Raw genomic sequence first — 11,066 nt, 5'->3', positions numbered from 1 at the left:
GGAGTGGAAAGCAGCAGAGACGTGACATATTGGTCAGAGCACACAGCATTGCTTTTACATGGCATAGGAAGAAGACTTGCACTAAACATGATTTGGGTGAGACTATTTACAGACACCTGGAAAGCTGCACACATTTCTGGCTGCACTATACTTAGTATACATCTAAAGGCGCCTAGGGAGTAATTGGGGCCTTTTTTTTGGAATGTTACATACTGTATTCATTTGAGGTTAGGATTAGGAACAAGGAAATTAAAATATTCTTAACTCCTAAAGGACTGCCCTTTTTTTCCTATTTCCGTTTTTTCATAACATATTTATCCATCAATGTAGATGTATGAGGGTTTGTGTTTTGTGCGACGACTTGTATTTTACAATGATACTAGTAATGTACTATATATAAAATTTATATAAAAAATTCTAAGAGGAGTGAAATGTAAAAAAAAAACTAAATTCCGCCATCTTTGGGTGGGTCTTGTTTTTATAGTGTACACACTGTGGGAAAAATGACATGATAACTTTAGTCTGTGAGTCAGCAGGTTTACAATGATACCAATTTTATATATTTTTGCTGTACTACTTTTAAAACTAAAAATATATTTGGAAAAAGTTTACTTATTTTCTGGCGCAGGTTTTACGGGACGTCCTGTAGTTTCTATTGGTACAATTTTAGATTACGTATGACTATGTGATCACTTTTTATTACATTGTTTCCTGCAGATGGAGTGCCCAAAGAAAGCACAATTCTGCTTTTGCATATTTTGTTTTTCCTAATAGCATTCATTGTGCGGGACAAATATTGTATTACTTAGATAGATCGGGCTTTTATGGACGCGGTAACAAATATGTTTTTGGGCTTTGATTTTTTTATTATAAATATGGGGGAGCGGTAAACTTTTACTTCCTTTGATTTTTTTTCTAATAGTTAATAACAATTTAACTCATTTTTTTTTAGGGGCACTTGAATTTGTGATCATTTGATTGTTCATTCAGTATAATGCAATACCATAGTACCATAGTATTACATTGTACCGCGATCTGACAGGCAATACAACAAGCATCGCTTGATAGGCAATCAGCCATGGCAGCACTGAGAGATTTCAGATGGCCCTATGCTGCCATGACCAACAAATGGCATCCTGCAATCACATTACGAAAGAGCCGTTTCGAACCACGGAACCTTAATTGGAGGATTTAAATACCACTGTCAAAACTGACAGTGGAAATTAAAGAGCAGTGATCAGCATTCATGGTGGGTGTCAGCTGTAATAAAACAGCCGCACCCGCATTGTATGGAGCAGGATCGACTCCTGATCCCTTTCCATAGATACAAACCCTGAACCGACAGGACGTAAATTTATGTCCTATGTCGCTAAGGGGGCTGAAAGGGGTTTAAACAAGAATAAAATGTCCTCTTTGAATCAAACAATCTCTCCTGACTTGATTCCTTTGTTCTTGTTTCTATTATGCTTGTAATTGTTAAAAATTCCTAATAATCAGATTGAACATAAAGGGCTTTTCTACCATTTTTAGCCCCAGGGTAGGGAATGATGTAAAAAGTAAAGTAGGCATTACTCACCCTCTGACATTGCTTCCAGTCCAGCGCTGCTGACCTGGTCCATTCTGTTCTGGTCCGCACCGATACAGAAAGCGATGGCGTCACGTTCATACTTCTCCTGACCGCTGCAGCCAATCGCTGGCATCATCATGTGCCATTCATGTACACGACTGCTGAAGCCATTAATTTCTGTATCAGTGCAGATTGGAGTGGACACACGCATTTGATAATGGCTATTTCATTGTTTTACACCATTACTTACCCCGGACACTTTTTTTTTAAATGTGGGAAAATAGCAAATTTCCTTTAAAAAGAAAACAGGACATGTATGCTTATTGCCCGGTGTATATGTTATTCTAAAATGCTGCGGCGTCTCAGAATACACACACTTTGAAGTTTGTCTCTAAACAGAGCTCCGAATCATAGAGGCGGGCTGCGCCGGCCTCACCCTGCCCGAAATACGTTGACTAATGTTGACTCTCTGTATACACGAACTGGATGAGAGCTGTCAGGCTTCATGTGTTTGTTCTAAAACACTGCAGTGTTTCATAATAATATATACGTGGAGGCAAAAGACATACTTGTCCTGGGTTCATACTGCCCATGCTTTGGTAGCATGAATCCTGTGACAGGTTCCCCTTAAGTGTGAAACAACAGTAAACTTTTGGCACATCGGTGCCAAAGACTTGACATATTTTCAACTCATTCTACCATTCTTACAACATACTACCAGAACACAGTCACGGTGTTTCAGCTTACAGTTATCTGACATACACATCTAGTTTAGTGCATCACCGATTCCTCTTACTAGCTCCATTAGTGCGTTACTGTAGAGATGTATTTGAGGGCTACTATGGCTTAGTCAATGGGACCTCCGCATGATGCCACTTGGAATCTGCAGTACTCATCTGTCTTGAAGAAGTGGGTGCTTTGGTATTTCTTCTTCCCATAATCATCAAGTTCTATCTCCCTCTGCAATGAACCATCTGCGAGAAAGCATTCACTATAGCACTGGTACACAAAACCAGACGCACAGCTATGGGAAGCAAGAGCGACATTCTGATGATAGACATCAGCAAATTAATAGCATACCAGAAAAATAACGCAAGATGAATGGGAGCAGTATGACTACGACAGCTCAATAGGAGAAGGATTAGCCCTCTAATAAAGTTAAGGTACTCTATGAAAGAAGGATTTAAACCAGTTACATGTAAAAAATTAGTCAACAGCAAACCATTATATGTCTGGATGAGCGAGTATACTCGCTAAGGCACTACTCGCTCGAGTAATGTGCCTTAGCCCGAGTATCTTCCCGCTCGTCTCGAAAGATTCGGGTGCCGCCCCGGGGCGGGGAGCGGCGGGGGAGAGCAGGGGGGAACGGAGGGGAGATCTCTCTCTCCCTCTCTCCCGCCCGCTCTGCCCGGCTCCCCGCCGCAACTCACCTGTCAGCTGCGGCGGCCCCCGAATCTTTAGGGACGAGCAGGGAGATACTCGGCTAAGGCACATTACTCGAGCGAGTAGTGCCTTAGCGAGTATACTCGCTCATCCCTATTACAATTAAGTGTATTGTTTTATTACTATAATTTCATGATGCACAGTAGTTTTTCATTCTGCACATACTATCTCAATATCACGTTTCAGACCTGCCAGGACCTTTTTTTTTTTAAAGGAGTTTGTATAAAAGTAAAATAACATAATCAACAAAAATTCATTATATATAGAAGCAATAACTATAAGTATAAATGTTGCATCAAAGAGATGACATCAGCTATATATCAAGGTATAAGCTTTTAGATGAAGGTGGGAGGACATCTTTCTTTGAACATGAGCGTATCTGTTCATAGTAATTACAATTTTTAGAAAGAACTTAAAGTGCACCTGTCATTTTAAATGATTTTCAGAAAAAGCTGTCAGGGGTGCACGAGGAATAACATTTTTGGACCATTATATATGGCATATATTACCAGTTTACCCCTCTGCAGGTTCCATTTCTAGTTGTTAGTAGTCTCTGCAGCCAGTCAGGAGTGACTAGCTGCTATGATGTCTACCATACACAGCGTACAGAGAGGAGATCCTGCTCCCCTATCTCGCTGTAGCACACCCTCAGATCTGGAGTAGCAGCATGGAAGACATTATACAGCAAAAGAGTTGTGAATTCAGTACTGAGAAAGCAGCATCTATATGAGGGCTCCTTCACAAGAGCGTATGCGTTTTGTGCTCACCCGTATGCGACGTTAAATTGTGTGAATTAAGAAATGACGCAATCAAGTCCTGAGCTTAATTAGCCTTTTTGTCGTCCATTCACACAACAGGGTGCAACGTATTAGCGAAAAAAATACACCGAAGCCCAGAAATCCCTCGCTCAGCAAAAATCGTCGGAATGACTTCAAATGCCTAAATAGAGGCACCTATCGGCTTTGCCCTGCGGTGAACACTGCTAAACCGCGCCCCCTTCCTATTTTTCTAGCTCCCATAGGAGTCTATTGGAGGTGCCAGCGTAAATCAGTCGAAAGATAGATATTGGCAGCGTATAATTGCAGGCGCCGATTTCGGCCACGTATGTGCTATGTTTTCTGGCGACAGGTTTTTATGCACCACAAAATCGCCCCTTGTGAATGAATGCATTGGAATCCAATGCCTCAGATGGTCGAGATCTTCTGCCTTCTCCTCTTCATACATTTCTATGGGAAGCAACTGTAACCTGATCCCTCATTGAAGATGAAAATGCATCTAGGCTCTGTCTTACTCAAGACAAATTTTAGCAGTAAACCAGGAGGCGGAGAGGAGAAGAAGTGGCTAACAAGTCGAAAAAGAGGCGTTTGTCTCTAGTAAGCTTACAAAGTTCCTTAGCCTGGGTTCACACAAGGCGGATTTGCTGCGGTTTTGCCGCGGATTGCCGTTGCATATCCGCACTGCGGTAAAATCGCTGAATTTGCAGTGCAATGCAGCACAAATGAGATTTGGAAAAAAGCTGTTCTCACTGGAAGGATTTTTTCCGCACAGCCGCAGTGCGGAAATGCAACTGCAGCGCGGTTTTAAAAGAAGCAGCATCTCCATTCTTCTGGCTTTTTTGTCCATAGACCCCTATGGACGCAGCTAAATCCACACCAAAATACGCTGCAAAAAATAAAAAAGCGCTGCGGAAAAAAACGCTTGCGGATTTTTCCGCACGAAAATCCACAGGAAAATCCGCAAGCCAAAATTAACCTTTGAAGCGGTTTTGCCACAGAAGCAGTTCTTCTGTGGCAAAACCGCAGCAAATCCGCCCTGTGTGAACCCAGCATTACTGTTGCTTGTACTATTGATTCATGACCGTGCCTATTCAATTCTATGCATTTGGATATTTATTACTCCTATAACTACAAGGAACCATATCGGAGAGCTGAACATCAACTACATATGACAGTTTATACTTACATGTCTTCACCTCTGACTTTAAACTCTTTCAGCCTTCAGGACACAGCAAATGTTTTCAGTTTTTTTATCCCTCCTTTTTGAGAGCCATAACTTTTTTTTATTTTTCAGACAAAATAACCCTTTGAGTGTTTGTTTTTTGTGGCGTGAGTTATGTTAACATTAGAGATGAGCGAGTATACTCACTAAGGCACATTACTCGAGCGAGTAGTGCCTTAGCCGAGTATCTCCCCACTCGTCTCTAAAGATTCGGGGGCCGGCGGGGGGCGGGGAGCGGCGGGGAAGAGCAGGGAGGAACGGAGGGGAGATCTCTTTCTCCCTCTCTTCACTGCTCAAAGAATTTTTTTAACTCGTTGTTATTGATGTCTTTTAGTACTTAAATATTAGCAAAACGTTTCCTTCGAAGACTCTTTTAATCCGAGGAAATAATACAAAACTGCACAGAAGTTGAGTGAATATGGAGGGTGAGGCAAGTGTGTCATGCTATTTTTCATCAAAAGTGGGTTAACACTCAGCGCTGTAGGGGCAGGTGCGTTGTCACAATGGAAGATCCAGTCACAGGCCTGCCACAAAGCGGGACGTTTTCTCTGTACATCGTAATGCAAGCTTTTCAAATCTTTCAAATACAAACTTTGGTTAAGTGTTTGATGCTGTTACTGTTACTCTCACATCAAAGTAACAAATGAATATTGCTCATATGTAGAGATGAGCGAGTATACTCACTAAGGCACATTACTCGAGCGAGTAGTGCCTTAGCCGAGTATCTCCCCGCTCGTCTCTAAAGATTCGGGAGCTGGCGGGGAGGAACGGAGGGGAGATCTCTCTCCCTCTCTCCCCCCCCCCCGCTCCCCGCCGCAACTCACCTGTCACCTGCGCCGGCCCCCGAATCTTTAGAGACGAGCAGGGAGATACTCGGCTAAGGCACTACTCGCTCAAGTAATGTGCCTTAGCGAGTATACTCGCTCATCTCTACTCATATTAATCAGCCATCACAAAACAGAAGAACTTGTTGAAAAAATAAATCACTGGAGCCAAACGCAACCTGATTCCTGTTTCTTTAGGGCATTACCTTGTACAGATGTTTTTTTTTATTTCACTATTGTGTGCTATATAGGGTTTTAACCCCTTATGGACATGGCCTATTTTGGCGTTGAGGACCAAACGATTTTTGGTAGATTTTCATCTCCATTTTTCAAACGCCACAACTTTTTTATTTTTCCGTCGATGCAGCCGTATAAGGGCTTGTTTTTTGCGTGGCGAGCTGTAGTAGTTATTGGTGCCATTTTTGGGTACAAAGACTATATTGTAAAACTTTTAATATTTTTTTTATGATCGTAGGGAAAAAAAACGCATCAATTCTGCCATAGATTTTTTGCGTTTTTTTTTTAAAGCGTTAATTACGCAGCATAAATGACACAACACAATGGTACCAAAATTCTTATATTTTTTAAAGGTTTTTCCACTTTTCTGTAATAAAAAACCTTTCTTTTGAAATCTTTTTTTTTCTAAAGCTTTGCATTCAGTGCTATACCTTTTTTATTTTTTCATGTACGGAGCTCTGTGAGGGCTTATTTTTTGTGAGACGAGCTGTAGTTTTTATTGGTACCATTTTTGGGTACATACGGCTTTTTATCACTTTTAGTGCATTTTTTGGGAAGCAAAATGCTAAAAATTAGCATTTTGCCTCAGTTTTTTAGTGTTTTTTTTACGCTCTTTGCAGTGCAGGATAAAAAACGTGTTCGATTTATTGTATGGGATTTTACGGACGCAATGATACCAAATATGTGGGATTTTTACATTTTTTTATGCTAATATGAGAAAAAGCTTAAAAAAGGGGTGATTTTTTGCATTTTTTTAACATATTTATTTTTTGGACCTTATTTTGATTTTTTTTTTTTTTACACCATTTTTGTCCCTCTGGGGGACTTGCACTGTAGCAACGATGATCGCTATGATAAGGCATTGCAGGACTTCTCTCCTGCAATGCCTTATCGCTCATTACAGCAATCAGAGGCAATGGCAATACAGGACGCCAGTATCTGGCATCCTGTTGCCATAGCAACCAGCCGGGCTCTCTGCCATGACATCGCGAGAGCTGGCTGAAGTCACAGAGGGAGCGCGCTCCCGCTGTGAACCCTTTCTCTGCCACAATCTACTTAAATCGCGGTAAGGAAGGGGTTAACAGCGGGGGGTGCATCAGAGGCACCCACGCTGTTGCAGCGGGAGGACGGCTATCAGTGACAGCTGGCTCCCATTGCCAGATAGCGCGAGATCTGTCATGATCTCACGCTATTCCTATGACGTAAGGGTACGTCATTTTGCGGGAAGTACCCCGCTCCCATGACGTACCCTTACGTCATGGGGAGAGAAGGGGTTAAATAAGACAATTGATTTTCCTTTTTTTTTTTCTTATCCAGTCTAAGGTCTTATGTCCACGGGCCCGCACGGTTTCCCTATGCAGAATCCTGCAGCGGATTCCATCTGGCCCGCAGACATGAGGCCAAAAAATACATTATACTCACCTGTACGGACGCTGCGGAACTCTCCTCCGTGCAGGCTGGATCTTCTTTCTTCTGCATGGTGGAGGCGCTCAGGACGCCGGTGGCGCGTTGTGCGCATGTGCCGTTTTTTGTTTTTTTTTAAAACTCCTGCTTTACCGCAGTCCATGGCACGGACAGAGTGACAGCTGCATCTGTGCTGCCGACCTGGATGGTTTCCATTGGCTTCAATGGAAGCTGCGGGAGCCGTCCGTGCGGGAAAACTGCAAAAAAATGGAGTGTTCTCCCCCACATGCGATCTGCACGCCATAAAAATGACATCCACAGATATTTAAGTACCTGTGGGTGCCCAATGATTCTTAATGGGCGTGGATCACACAAGCAGGAGACCCGTGCGGATTTTGTAAATCCATTTATGCCGTGGACATGAGGCCCAATATTCCCTTAACTTCATCATGCCAACTCCATTCCCTGGAAGATAGCCTGCTTACATGGGAGTTACTTTAGTTATTATTTTAGGTGCATTGGTATATTAAACGATTAACTAGTTGCAATGGTCCCTTTGACTTTGAAGAGCATGGAACTGCGTATACTTGAATATCACTCTGTTCAAATTACTCCTCACTGTGGTCGTGCATTGAGCAATACATGACTTGGAAACCCATTATAGTGATAGTAGGTCCCCCAAGAATCATACTGTACATTTATTACCTATCCTTGCCGTTGGAGTTCCTCAGGGTTCAGTCCTAGGTCCTCTCCACTTTTCTCTCTACACAGCACCCATTGGACAAACTATAAACAGATTTGTCCTTCAGTACCATTTCTACACTGATGACACCCAACTATATACGTCTTCCCATGATACAAGGGGGGTTAATTACAGATTTCCCCTGACCCACTTCTATTTATCGCAGGAAGCTGAAACCACACACGTGGTAATGATATAAGTCTCTATAGGTTACGTGCCAATTTGCAACACTGAACTGATAACGGACTTTCTTTTACAAGTACTGAAGTGGTGTGAGGTCTGACAATGGACCCAGTGGAATACATCAAGTTCCTTTGCTTGAAAGACCGCACAAGGGAGACGTTTGATGAGATGAAAGAGGTTTATGGGGAGGATTCCACATCATATGATGTAGTCAAGAACTGGCATCGTCAATTCAAATGTGGTCAAACTTTGGTGGAAACGGCTGCAATTCTAGGGCGACCCCAATCTGCTATCGATGAACACACCATCCAGCAAGTGGAGGCTGCCATTTTGGAAACACGCTGCATAACCATTCGTGACCTTGCCAAAAACGTCAAGATTAGTGTGGGGTCAGTGGAAAAAATCATCCAAGACCATTTTCAAATGCATTAGGTATCAGTTCGCTGGGTTTCCCGGCTTTTCCAGAAGCAGGAAGGGGTCAAATGCTCCCAGGCTCTTTTGTCGATGTGCCAGGGAAACCAGGAGGACTTTTCTAACAGACTAATCACACAGGATGAAAGCCGAGTCCATCACTATGATTCGGAGACTAAAGTCCAGTCGATGCAATGGAAGCATTCGGACTCACCACCTCCAAAGAAGACATGTGCCCAACCCTCAGCAGGCAAGGTCATGGTCACAGTCTTTTGGGACCAGCATGGAGTAGTCTTGATGGATTTCCTAGCAAATGAGTACTAGGACATACTATGCTTCACTGCTGTGGAAATTGCGGGAGGCCATCAAAACCAAGACATGCCCACCAAAGGTGTTCGCCTTCTGCAACACAATACCCCAGTTCTAAACTCACTTTGCCCAGATAGAAGCACGTTGCTGCGGGCATGAAATTCTACCACATTCCCCTTATTCACCAGACCCCACAACATTGGACTTCCACCTCTGTCCAACAATTAAGTTATTTTTGAAGGGCAAGCATTTTCTAGATGATGAGACTCTGATTTCCTAAGTCACAACATGGCTTTTGGAGCAACCTGTCGACTTCTACAAACTAGGAGTTTACAGTTGAATAAAGAGATGGGAGACGTGTGTCCCCCTAGGTGGCACCTATGTAGAGAAGGACTAATAACTGTGCCAAGTTCTGCTACTCTCAGTCCATAGGAAGTGAGTCAGGGGAAATCTTTCATGAATGCATCCATAGGAGCCCCAGTTACAGGAGAAAAACATCCCTAACAGAGCTGATCTAGGTCTGCTAGGACCCAGCAGCTCTCCACAATGTTGCACCACCCTATACCGCCTCTTCATCTCTATCATCCAACTTTCTGTTTTGACGATTCAAGACTAATTGCCTTAATCGAAACCTCCAAATCTCATGTGTAAGACTGTTGTAGCGCTGCACCAGTTCTCTGCAATGTACTGCCTCTTGTGATCAAGTTAATTCCCAACAACCACTATTAAAGGGGTTGTCCCACGCCGAAACGGGTTTTTTTTTTTTTTTAACCCCCCCCCCCCCCCGTTCGGCGCGAGACAACCCCGATGCAGGGGTTAAAAAAACAACCCGCACAGCGCTTACCTGAATCCCGGCGGTCCGGCGTCTTCATACTTACCTGCTGAAGATGGCCGTCGGGATCCTCTGTCTCCGTGGACCGCAGGGCTTCTGTGCGGTCCATTGCCGAATCCAGCCTCCTGATTGGCTGGAATCGGCACGTGACGGGGCGGAGCTACACGGAGCCGGCATTCTACACGAGCGGCCCCATAGAAGACTGCAGAAGACCCGGACTGCGCAAGCGCGGCTAATTTGGCCATCGGAGGGCGAAAATTAGTCGGCTCCATGGGAACGAGGACGCCAGCAACGGAGCAGGTAAGTATAAAACTTTTTATAACTTCTGTATGGCTCATAATTAATGCACAATGTATATTACAAAGTGCATTAATATGGCCATACAGAAGTGTATAGACCCACTTGCTGCCGCGGGACAACCCCTTTAAGTGTGCTCTAAAACACTTCTTTTTAGGTAGGCCTAAAACATTCCCTAATATCCGACTACTATCTTACCCTCTTTTACGTTTTTCTGCAGAATTTGATACCTTCTTCAATCAGTAACCCCCACATTCCACTGAAAGGCACTTCATATGTGTGCATAAACAGATACTATGTAAACTATCATTTTCCCAAAAATATGGCTTCACCATTGTACAAAACAAGCACTTCTACCTTCTGGGTCACTACTATTTCTGCACAGATTGTAAGCTCTTGTGCGCAGGGCCTCACTACTATTGTTTGAATTGTTGATTAGAATGTAATGCTTGATTTTCTTTATACATGTAGCCTATGTCAGAGAGCATGTATGTAAAGGGACAATTTTTCTAATTTTAAAGAAAATCCTTTTTTTAAAAACATCTATTTTTTAACAACTCAAGGACCACTGTATTATGATCCAAAAGGACAAGACACATTTTAGGGATGTTTGTTACCCATGTGGTGGTTTTACTGCCCTATTTTTTTTTCTTTAGCTACCAAAATTATTTTTGCAGCATTTTGGTTTTCCGTGACATTTGGGCTATTTTCTTACATATTTTTTCACTGAATTTCTTTGTTTTTTTAAAAGGTTTTATTAGGACTTGCTCAGACGGGCGCTGTCTGCGCACAATAGAGGCGCACAGGAAGTGCTTCTAT

Source organism: Eleutherodactylus coqui, chromosome 2 (genome assembly GCF_035609145.1).
Source record: "Eleutherodactylus coqui strain aEleCoq1 chromosome 2, aEleCoq1.hap1, whole genome shotgun sequence".
NCBI lineage: Eukaryota > Metazoa > Chordata > Amphibia > Anura > Eleutherodactylidae > Eleutherodactylus > Eleutherodactylus coqui.
This window is presented reverse-complemented; position numbering follows the sequence as displayed.